General features: G+C 38.2%; 1 protein-coding gene across 2 annotated transcripts in view; it reads right to left on the bottom strand.

The window, feature by feature from the left end:
- LOC133455366 (poly [ADP-ribose] polymerase tankyrase-1-like) overlaps nt 1–12989 on the bottom strand; it is a 108567-nt gene that overhangs the window by 42452 nt on the left and 53126 nt on the right. The gene's annotated exons all lie outside the window — the stretch shown is intronic.

The following is a 12989-nucleotide window of genomic DNA, read 5'->3' as shown; positions in this document are numbered from 1 at the left end:
TTACTGTAATCATCACGTCTGTGAAGGGTCCCTCTATGATTGACAAGCAGATGGTTCCCCATTCTGAGAATCCATTTTATTTATTTTCCTTTAAAGGAGCTTGAGGCTCCTTTTAAGAAATGAGACTCTCTAGCGCCACCCTTCGCCACGACGGCTGTCGGGGGTACTGCAGCCAACAGTGAAGCCGGCACGGGAGAACGGGGAGAACGCAGATGCAGCGTCATGTGACGTCACATCCGCAGCCCAGCGCGGGAAATTCCGGCCCCACAATTGCAGCACATTTTGCAGCACACAGCCTGTTCAAGGCAAAGGAGAGATACACTAGAGGGCTCATTCTTTTTGGTTTGGAACGCTTCATCTGACATTATTACTAGAAAACTAAAAATGTATACAATTTTTTTTCATAAATCCTGCCTCAATCCTGCATCATGCTCCTTTAAATATCATCATTACTAGTAGAACAAAGAACTGGCAACACAATTTTGTGTTGCCTCCAACTGATATCATGTCAAATGGCGCTTTTGCATTAGTATTACTTCGGTTCTACCCGTTTTGCGCTTTCACACTAGGGCTGAGACGGGTAAAGCCGCTCCAAGTCGATACTTTTTTCTGTAACCATTTCAGCCAGGTTCTTTTGCGGGCTGAGCAGGGACTATTTCTGAGGTCACCACCCTCCACGCCCCTGATTGGTCGGGGGGCGGGGCCGTCAGACGTTTGAATCAGGAAGCGGGAGTCAGCGCGAGGCGACTCGCGGCGATTTTATTATACAGCACAAACGTCTGTTTGGTGATCCAACTCTGAGGTGCAGATGTTCATAAACCTGGTGGCTGTCGAGAAAAATTAAAAAAGCGATGTAGACGGGCTGTTTTTTTCTCAGCCGCTCCCGGCTCCAGCTGATTTTCTCATCAGCGCCGACACAAACAAAGGTGCTGCGCAATTGAGTACGTCACAGCAGCTTCACCACAACCCCCCCCACTTCTCATCTGGCTGTGCAAAAACACGCGTGTAAAGCCGCGCCGAGCCGAGTCGGGCCAAGTAAGTCCTAGTGCAAAAGCGGCAAAATTGACATTCAAAAATTCTGTTTTATCGGTCTGGCAAACTGACAAAAACACTTGTAAGTTGCTGTCAGCAATATAATGCATAGGTAGCCAGGGTAAAATAACCCAAATTATCAGACCAAATGATACCAATACACTGTCAAATAAAGACCTTTGAATGAAGGGTCTACTGTAAGGTATGACAGACAAACTAGGTTTTTCATTTGTTTTGTCTTTTCTCTCTTAGAGGACATGACATTCCAAATGCAAATGAAAATGCAAAGAAAATCCTTATTAATAAATAATTATTTAAACTAATAGAAACTTATTTAAAATGGAACTGCACATTTAATTGTTTTTTTCCTTATTGTGGAATGGCATTTGTTGCCAATAAGAATAAGAATGTATAAATAGTGTACAAATAGTAATCAAGTGTTACAAAAACACTCAATTTAAAAAGTCAGCTTAGGTACATTTTCTGCTGGCGAGTGCTTAGCAATTTCTGACAGTGTTCATTTGCAACTGCCCTATATTGTTTGAAAATAAAACAGGTCAAATCAATTGCTGCAAATGCTTATTCTGATGTGTAGACTGTTGGAAAGTGCAAAAACAGTTTTTGTCTTGTCTGCTGGTGTGTTTCTCTGTGATGGACTGATGGCCAGTTTAAGGTGAACCAAACTCCAATGAGCAATGAATAGAAAACACGTGCATAAATGTCATGATTAGGGGTGGGCAAAAATATCGATATGGCAATATATCGCAATACTTTTCCAGCTGATTCAATATCGATATTCAAAATTTAAATATCGATTTTTTTTTTTTAAATATTTTTTATCCCCGATTTTTTTCCCATTATATCACCCAGTGCTCCTGGGAGGGCCCTGCACTGAGCTCAGGTTTTATTTAACGTTTTATTTCATTTTATAATTTATTTTTTTATATAACACAATTGCCTGTCCTTAAAAAATGAAAAATAATGGACAGAGGTTTATTTATTTATGGATTTATATCTATACTGACTGATCACTGTGCCTGTCCTTGGTTTTAGTACCCATCTTTCTTGTGTTTATTATCATTTGCCACATAATTAAAGCAACCTCATACTAAATTTAATGTTAATTTCATATGATGTAAATAATATGAAAAACATATACAAATATGTTGTAACTTTAGCTTGTATAGTTATAATAAAACATTGTTTTGACTCAGTTTGTCCCATGAATTGTCACTATAATCTGATGAACGTGCAACTTGGATTTTAAGATCCATCACTATCATCTGATGTACATATATACAACTTGGATTTTAAGATGTGTATTGCATTTTTAAATTTTTCGGTGAACTATGTAGAATATAATAATCGGGATATCGCATAATCGGGATATCGCAATGTGTATCGTATCGTGGCTCAAGTATCGTGATGCGTATCGTATCGTGAGGTCCTTCCCAATACCCACCCCTAGTCATGATACCGTAATCTGGTGTTTACGATATCATATAATGGTTTTTGCAAACCAAATCAAGAAAATGATAAGTGCTTCTGCTCCCAGAAAGTCCCCTACTTGTACTGCTTACTGGATTACAGATATTAAAAAAAGTGATAAACTTGGATTTCTGTTGATCACTCAGGACTTGATGGAAGCATCTGCAGCAACAGCCACTGCAGCAGCAGTGAAGCAGAGCTGCAGGGACAGATGGTACACAGATATTTACTGGATGTGACAGCAGCATTTGGAAGAAGCAAGACAAGGTACACAGTTTGTCATCCTCCTCATCTTGAATGCAGAGTCTTTTGCAGTGCATCTGTGCCTATGTGTGTGCTACTGCAAATTGTTGTCGATATAAATAAACAGTATAAAACCCCAACGTCTGATGCATAAATCAGCTTCTCGGCGCATCATAAACCATGAGCTGCTAGTGAGTCATCAATTAGGAAAAACACACACATGCATGTACTGTTGCATCATCGTGATGTCGTTGCCAGGGTCAGGCTGGGTAGTTTAAGCTCCACCTCTTCAATCTGTCAACCCTCTTTGCATAGCGGGTATACGTGCGGGTGCGAGAGTGAACCCACTCCTACACATAGATATTATCTCTAGCTCAGTTGCAATTGCATTAGGCAGAAGCTTATTTCAAAGTGAAGTCATAAAAACAGCAGCTCCAGTTGAAACTTCTGTCATCTGAGCATTTATCTGACCCATCCTTCAACTACGCTCACTCTCTCTCTTTCTCTCTCTTTTTTCCCTATGAAATTACAAACCATACTGCTTGGCAGGCATTATATTGAGATGGAAGAGGAGAAAAGCTGTAACATTTTTATTTTTAAATGAACGTTCTTCAGAGACAATGGGGTGGCAGCAGCACCGGGAGCAAACATTAGGGTTTTTAAATATGCCTGCGTTTACATAAGCATGCAAATTCTGCTGGTGCCAATGCCGCGAGTCGGGTGAAGATGAGATTAGGCTGTTTACACAATTGCCTGAAATGACGAGTCCCTAAAATATTCTGGTTTATGCAAGTGACTTATGCATTTAAAATCCAGACAGATGTGAGATACAGAGCAGTTACTAGGACATGCTACTTCTGCTTGGTTTGAAGTAATTATTTACAGATTTATGAGAATTAAAATGTAGGTTTATTATGCTGTCACTGAAGTTTAATGTTGGAATGACCGAAGGTATTTACAAATGACATCATTTAACAGGAGAGCTCCATAAGAAATGTTCTAATTGCATGAATGGAAACATCACATTGTGCAGTTAATAAACAATTTGCTGCTATTTTTTTGTGGTTATTCCTTTTTAAAATGCTATTCAAATTATTTTTCTCCAGACGTTTTCTTAGTTTCCCTTTCCCAGACACCCGGTAAGATAGACATGAGGAGCAAAGCCTAGTATATAATATTCCAACACAATCAACCGTCAGAGTGACACTGAGATACTGAACCATAGCAAATACAATAAACCCACTCTCTTGGGTTTTAATCATCTAAAAGCCTTTCTGTGAAGTGGCCGGCATGAGTGGAGGAGGGGCGGGGAGAAGATGAAGGAGAAAATAGGAGGCAGACGGAGAACATTCAATCATCTTTGAGCCAAGATGGAAAATACCTTCTTCTGCAATTGGTAGGATTTCTCTGTCTTTTGTCTTTATTTGAATTCCACCCTCTGCAGAAAACTGTGCAAGCGAATATTCACAAGCACCTCAGGTCTAAATTGAATTATATTTTCTTGATTTGATCATCTAGGAGCAGAAACAAATATATACATTTTGGGATGAGATTAAAAAAATAAAAAATTTAAACTTAATTGATCCCACACATCACTCGAAAACATTTCTGCGTGTCATCCACTGCTGGGCTTCTTCCTTCTGTGTTTAAATTTTTCCTCAACCTTTCTTACATTCGCCTCTTTCTTCCTCTTTACGAATCTTTCAAGCTGTTCCCATGACAACAGTGACTTGCTGTCAGCAGTTTCCATAGCAATGACAAATGATCTATTAATGAAATGTACGTGGAATCGGATCATTTTCTATGTCGTCATATAAACATGTGTGTATAACTCCGATGCTAATCCTCAACTTTGCTCTAACCTGCTGCACTTTCACCTGATACCCGCAGAAGCATTTTGGCAAACTACTGCACTCTGATTCTCAAATCAATGATATATTATTACTTCTTTCAATGAAGAACACAGTGGAACCAAGCTGAGAAACTATGTGACTTGGCCTGCAGAGCTGGTCTGCAAACAAAGATCTACGCTATTGAAAACATTCTTTTTGTTATGCTCTACTAAACTTCTGCTGCTTTACTACTCAGGTCAGGCCTGCACATCAGTAGGTGGACGCTATAGTAAGATGAGGGATGTAATGCAGAGTCCTGGATCAATAAACATATTAGAAAATCAGTATGCTATTCCTCTGACTGACATGCCCTTACACACACGCACGCAGGCACGCACACACACACACACACACAAACACACACACAAAAGCTGCTGACAGCTCTGCCCAACCAGCATCTTGGAAGATAAATATCCCACAGCAAGTGCTCTCATCTTATGCTCTCCATGCAGACTGGTGCAGTCAGACTCACACAGGCACACACGCTGGTATCTAAGCCATCACCTGTCTGTCTATCTCTTCTGCCTCCCAGCTAGTAATGTTGACTTCTGAGGATCTCAGGCCTCCACGGAAAGTTAAATCTTAGCAGGTCAAAGGAGTAACGCTGCAGGAAATCAAGGACGATTACCTTCATTTCCTCCTTCTTCCATTTAAGCCTGGCATGTCAGTTGCTTATGTTATACCTACATGTGGACAAATTTGATGTCACTCCTCTGTTAAAGAAAGAAAAACCCACAATTGTTACTAAAATAACTTGAAACTATTAAAGATAATAATAAATAATAGTTTACTAAAAAAGAAATAAGACCTTCCTTTTGAATTGAGGTTCAAAAGAATCATTGAAAAACAAGAACAAAAAAACCGAATGAAACTGAACTGGATAAATTCATTGGTATCCCTAGGGTGAAAGGGAGCTTGATGTTTCTGTGTCTACAAATTTCATTAAAAGGTTTATCACCCACAGGACTGTAGCCAATCTCCCTCCCGGCAAAAAGAAAATTGGTGACAACTTGAAGAGACAGATAATACGAATGATAGCCAAAGAGCCCAGAACATCATCGGAAGAGATTTAAGGTGAATTCCAAGGTCAAGGTATATCAGTGTCAGAGCACAACATCCATCACTACTGGACCAAGGAGTCCACTGTTAAACGCAAATCATAAACAACCAATAGATTTGTCAAAATGTACATTTACAAGCCACAAAGCTTTTGGGAATATGACCCAAAAGAGAATGATTTGTGGGGCCCTGGATAGGTCAGTGGGTTGAGCAGGCGCACCATATGCAGAGGCTATTGCCCTTGTGCAGGTATATATATATATATATATATATATATATATATATTTATTTTTAATATATATTTTAAATCTAAATCGGATTTATTAATCAAAATCGATGTTAAAAAATGAAAATCGGAAAATCGATTGTCCTTTTTTGCAGCTGGCTGCATTACAGACAGAGCTCGTCTAGTCATCTTTGTTTGGTCAAGAAAATAGTAAATGTTGTCACTTTACTAAACTCAAGGAGGATTTACAGTATCTTTCAATTGCACTTCATTCCCAATAGGGAAATTTGTTTGCTATTTTTCTAAAATGAAGATAAAATATTTTAAACAATTTATTCCATTGTCTTTTGTAGTTTTACCAAAAAAATCGAAATCGAAATCAAAAATCGGGTTTTCAGAGAAAATAATCGGGATTTTTTTTTTGTCCAAAATTGCCCAGCCCTAATATATATACATATATGACATGTATGTATGTATATGTGTATATATATATATATATATATATATATATATATATATATATATATATACATACATGTCATATATGTATATATATATATATATATATATATATATATATATATATGTATATGTGTATGTATATATATATATATATATATATATATATATATATATGTATATATATATATATGTATGTATATGTATATGTATATGTATATATATATGTATATGTATATGTATATATATATATATATATATATATATATATATATATATATATATATATATATATACGTTCTGGAGTGAAAATGTGCTGCCCTCGGTCAGAAAGTTTGGTGTCCTGGACAGGCCTGAACAGGTTGTACAACAAAATATTAAGCTGCGGGTACCAAATCAGAATGTCATGGCCATTTTTTATCAGTTTAGATTTTTTTCCCAAGACTAATGTCTGATGCAATTTTCAATAAATGATTGTCCATTTGTACTTTTGTTCACAGAGCATTGTGGGTTTTCCTTTCTTTATTGAAGGGCACCAACAAATATATCCATTCGAGACAAATATGAAAGAAGAGAAAGGGGAAGAGCATGTCAAGTGGAAGGCATTCTTTTTAATCATCTAATAGTGACTTGTTTGTATTTATTGTTGACAGCATGTCTCTGCTGGGAAGTGTCATTTTCTGCTTTTCTCAGATCAGGCTTCAGTCATAAAAACAACATTTAAAATAATCCACCATCAGGAGCTAATATCTTATCTCGACCCTTTATCCATGCTGCTATGAACACAGTTGAAAAGAAATAGTCAAAAGGGGTCCTTTTTTTGATATATCACTGTGATATTCTTCCCTAAACCTGTCATACTTCACCAATACTTAATGAAATCATGTAAATAAAAAAAGACATAAAATTGGCTGCTTTTAATATTATGAGATCATCAATTGGCAAAGAATGCACACCTATACACCTGTTGTACACACATGTTTATCTAAAGTCCAATATGAATTTTGCGGCTGCTCAAATTTCACTGAATAGACACCTGTTTTTCAGACAGAGATCATAAAAATGGTCAATCATCATGGTGCTCTTAGCAAGACAAGCTTCCATATTGTAAATAAAATTGAAACAAAACTAGTGGAGCTCTTTTCTCCACGCTCCCTGTGAAACGTGGTTGGACTTGTTCTTCAATTGTCTGCAGCTTTGATGTTTGTGTGATCGAGGACCAGAGTGGATGACGATTTCCTGATTCTGTAAGTTTTACATCCAAATCTACACTATCCCAAAAAAAGTTCAAAACTCAACACCACTCTAAGGCCCCTCTGACTAAAAAAGAAACCACCATAAAACTGAAAAGCGTGCCAAGCACATCTAGGTGTATGTGTGCATGTTTGTTGCGTGAGTGCATGGGAGTAAGTGGTTGGATTTAATGGAGGCAGCTTGATAACACTTTCCACTCAGCTTTGTTCATGATAACTCTCTCTGATAGGCCTTCAATCACCTGAGTGTAGTGTGTAGTGTAGTGGGTCATACACACAGACACACACAGAAAACAGAATAGTGTAATAAGAACAAGGACGTTAGAAATTAACTATGATGGAAAAAACAGGTCACAAAACACTACATTCAATACAAGCCAGCAGTATGTGGTTACTTGAGGATAACTGGGCTGGAAGGTATTACACAGTCAATATTTGGATTAATGATCATTTTTACTTGAGAAGAAAAAAAAAACACCCTTAAAGTAGCATAGTATCATTTTCATTATTATCATAACGACAGACAACAATGTGATATTTACCCTAAACACCCAGCTACAATTACACGAAAAGGTACACTTTCTCTTCTTTTTTTCTATTTGATACTCTGCCTTACTAAATAGATCACAAAATCATGAGTATGAAGGTCAAATAACATTTATCTAGCATTCAAAGAAAAATTTTGAGAGAGGTATTCCACTTGTTTGGGTCCTTTTTAAGCTAAATCCTACTTTCTTTAACCCTCAGCTTTGTATCGCTGAGAGGAAGATTTTTTTTTATGTTGAACAAACTGAGTCGATTCAATATTTGGCATCTGCAGAAATAAAAAGAACAAACAAGCAAGCAATTACTCAAGTATTTACTGACTTTGCATTTTTTTAATGATGCTGCTTCTCCAATTAAATAGTTTAAGCATATGAGGTAGTTTGTGTATTGGACTGCTGTGTGGGAAAAGACCCCAGGGTGGGAATGAGATTTCCAGCTGTTGCCTGCTTTATGGAAAAGATGTCCATGAGTCCACAACATCTTGCTGCATTTGAGAGGCTACAACAAATAAGCTTTGGTTTTTAGTTTCTAAGACAGTTATGAGGTGAGGCTTTAAATAATCTTAAAAACTGTAAAATTATACAAAAAAGCATTTCATTATAACAGAGCATAAACTTAGCTCACACACCTTCATGTTGCTATAAATGTGTTTGTTGTTGTCCCTGATGGAGGTCGCCTGCAGCAGCTTATTCACTATTACACACTCATCAGTCATTTTGTGTGTGCATATATATGTGCATACATCTGTTCCCTCTCATGATTCTCACCCAGCTTTTGTCTCCTTTTGTATTTCATGCCTGAAGACGCCCCAGCACCACCACTCACCCCGACCGCCCTGCATGTTACAGATACTTTTCTACTCCAACGAATACTGATTCAAATAAATGGATCCGCTCCTTACATAGCTGTACAGGAGCCTGATAATGGCCATTCATTTCAACGAGCAGGGAAACATCATATCGGTAAAGCATTTGCAGTGTTTTGTTCATATAAATATTCTCTTTAGCTTATTTTTTATTTTTGTCCATTTTTATGTTGTTTACCGCAAATTCAATACTTTCTCCTGCTCACATTGCCAGAAAAAGATTTTCAGCTTTTTTTTTTTTGGCATGTAATTCATGGTTTAATTTAAAAAGTAACTAGTAGTTAAAACGTTTTCCCCCTCTAAACTTAATAGATTAATTGCAACCAGTTTTGGATAGTCTTACGATCTGGTACTGACCGACTGAGGGAAACGAGTCCCTGTGACCTGAAACAATGAGACTAGCGAATCACAAGTACATTGTCTTAAGAAATTCTACACCAGGTAAAAATCTTGGGCAGGTACCACTAAATTTGGGGAAATCCACTTGGGCCTGATATCCTGTTGTGATTATCTATCATCTTCTGACTTGATCCCACACAACTTCTGACCACACAGTAACTCATTGCTCCATTCCCCTAAAGCTTCTGGGTTGATGTTAGGTACTAGTGGAAACACTGGTTAGAGTTTTTGAATCCAACAGATTAGCTTTAATCCAAAAGGTTTCTGATAGCCCATGTCCCTCCCTGATAAAGAAAAGTGAAGAAAAAATAAATAAAAAAGTACAAATGTTCTGCTTTTGACATCTTTTGATACTGAAAGCTTTATCTCACTCCATAATTATCATTTAAATTTCTTTCTTTTATTTAGTGACTTCAAGTATTTGCCAAATGTTTTATAAATGTGTATGTTCAGACAACTAGGGGTTTTATTTTTCCATCAACCCATTTGTTCTTTCCAGCAAGCTAAATTATAATAACTGTGACAAAAATAAAACAATTAGACATTATTGTACTAATACATAAGTGAGAACATAAATTCTGCATATATTTTTAAGCACTTCGTTTGTGTGTGGCTGAGGAGTGAAAACGAGAAGAATGATAGGAGAGAATAAGTGACGGGACGGAAATGGCTCGTTTAATTTTAAGAGAAGGATCATTATAATCAATCATTAGGATTCTTCTACACTCTGTTTTGTCTGTGATTAGTGCAAGTGTGTGTGCAAGTCTGTGTAGCTGGACTGTTGGAGCGAAAGTGAAGTGCTGTTTACAACAATAAATATCCTAATTTTATTTAATGATTACAGAATAAATTGCTTTTTAAATGATGTATTGGGTTGTGTAGCTGCTAGTATTCAATATGGAAAATGTAGTCCTGTTCAAAATATATAACAATCATTATAAGTATCGCAAACTTTGCTAGTTGTTTTGTTTTTCTAAAAGGTTTGAATGGCTGTCTTTAGGTATGTAATAATCACACATGTTCATATATTTTTCAACCATATATACATATGGAATAAAACTGGCAATAAAAAATATGTTACATGCCCTCTGCATGATTGTATCCAGTCTGAGGAATTAATAAGCAGAACAACTAAAGATTGTGCAGAAGAAATCATTTCAGTATCTGTCTACAGAACCATTTTTTATTTTCTGGACTTAGTTGCATTAATTTCTTCATGGTCAATTACATTTTAGCAATTCCAAATGATCTCTTCTGTGCTTTTTCCATTGGCAAAGAATTTTAAATTAAACATTTTTCCTTTGGGGTATCACATTCCTGACAGGCAACTTGCGCAGATAAAAGCTAGAGGATGCTTTCACAAATGGCAATTGAAGTGATACGTTGGATACAAGTTGCAGCTGAGCACCATCAACAACACTGAAGTACCCATAATTAGAGAAAAAAAACTCCCTCAAACCTGCTGCGGCATTTATATGACAGTTACCAAGAGTAAAAGGGTAAAAAACTGCCTTTGGCTGCCTGACTGTCCCTCCAGTTGTCATAGCAACTAATAAAATACACTGAGCTCTACTTAACTGTCCAATGAACTGCAGCGATTTCAGAAAAATCTCAATCGGATTACTTAGTTTAAACTGAGCTGTCACTTGCTTAAAAGTGTAAGTGCTGTTTTAGAAGTTGCTCTACAGTAAAAGGAATAAATGCTGGGAGTATAACCCAAGAAGTAGCCACAACAAATAAAAAGGGGGCCCAAAAAATGATTTGGACAGTCACCGTTTGCTGAGAGTACTTTCAATTTTGCTCTCGCCTTCAATAAAAAACAGGTCTGCAGCAATCTGTATCTCCGTCAGGCTGGAAAATGCTGATGGTGAAGACTACAGGGACTACTTCAACTAACGCTAGAAAATACAAAACTAGAGAGTGGTCTGTTTTTCCTCCCACTTATTCATCCAGGAGACTAATCAGTCATAAAGCAGACGTGCTGCTGAAGCGCAGCAGAGCTGAACCTGAGGCTCAGGACTCCCCGCAGACATGTGGGGCCGTTGGAGTCACAGAATAACAACACACATCTTTTCTCTGCAGGCCAGTCTACTTTATGTTGAACCTGGCATTTCATTTAGTCCACCAAGCATTACCTCAAGCCCTAAAGTATAATCCTTGGAATCTTCTGGCAGGGGTCTATCATGGCGCCAGGGCAATGTGATTTTCTTCCATCTACCACAGGGGAGCAGCTCATCGGCCCAATTAACATATACTTGTGAGTGAGTGAGTGAGTGAGTGAGTGAGTGAGTGAGTGAGTGAGTGAGTGAGTGAGTGAGTGAGTGAGTGAGTGAGTGAGTGAGTGAGTGAGTGAGTGAGTGAGTGAGTGAGTGAGTGAGTGAGTGAGTGAGTGAGTGAGTGAGTGAGTGAGTGAGTGAGTGAGTGAGTGAGTGAGTGAGTGAGTGAGTGAGTGAGTGCATAAAATACATCATGCAATATTTACTATAATGTAAATGTGGGAAGTCAGGACTGTTGCTTCTGCTTTTAAATTGAAAAAGAAACAATCCTCCAAGGTACTAGGATGTTTTCTGAATGCAATAATAAGAAATTGGAGCATTTCATATTGAGTCAATAAGCTACCTTTCAGGCAATGACTGAAAACAGATGTCAAACTGTCTGTTGCCAATCTGACAGTGAAATGTACTGTACATGAGAACAAAAATGTTGGACTAGTATTTTTAATGGCAGCTCGTTCATGGGCTCAGTTTGCGATGTGTGCTAGTATGAGCTCCAAGGGTATGCAAAATATTGTCTTTCACAAAGTAAAACTGTGCTTTAATTATTATTGAGTGCAGCATAACAAATCTCCAAAGAGGCAGAAGAAACATGCTGACTGGAGAAACTCCCTTCACCCCCTAAAACCAGCTTACAGTCTGGGGTGCAACTGTAGGGGTTTGGTTTGAAATCTACAAATATGCATGGTGCCACTCCAGTGTCTGACTTCCAGCCAATTCAATCTGCTGTCTACTTCTTGTTGATGCTTCCCTTAAGAATAAACTGCCTGTGTATTTTTAGCCGAGCGGGGGAATGAGATGCCTATGGAAAATGTTACAGGGCAACTGATTAAATCACAATCGTACTTTCTAGAGAGGCTACAATCAGTTCTGACCACCGCATCACAGTGAAATGTGATACCGCCATCAGCCCCGATATTGAGGAGTCACAGTACCCTCTCCAGTTTAATGATACCAGATCTAACTTCTGACCTTAGCTGACTGTCAAACTCTCATCCCAGGCTTTTATCCGTTCCCGGGTCGCGGGGACAGCAGTCTCAGCAGAGATGCCCAGACTTCCCTCACCCCAGACACTTCCTCCAGCTCTTCCGGGGGGAGTCCGAGGCGTTCCCAGGCCAGCCGAGAGACATAGTCTCTCCAGCGTGTCCTGGGTCTTCCCCGGGGTCTCCTCCCGGTGGGACATGCCTGGAACACCTCCCTAGGGAGGAGGGACATGCCTGGAACACCTCCCTAGGGAGGATCCAGGAGGCATCC

Source organism: Cololabis saira, chromosome 11 (genome assembly GCF_033807715.1).
Source record: "Cololabis saira isolate AMF1-May2022 chromosome 11, fColSai1.1, whole genome shotgun sequence".
Classification (NCBI taxonomy): domain Eukaryota; kingdom Metazoa; phylum Chordata; class Actinopteri; order Beloniformes; family Belonidae; genus Cololabis; species Cololabis saira.
Note: the sequence above shows the minus strand (reverse complement) of the source record. Positions and strands in the feature narration are given on the sequence as shown.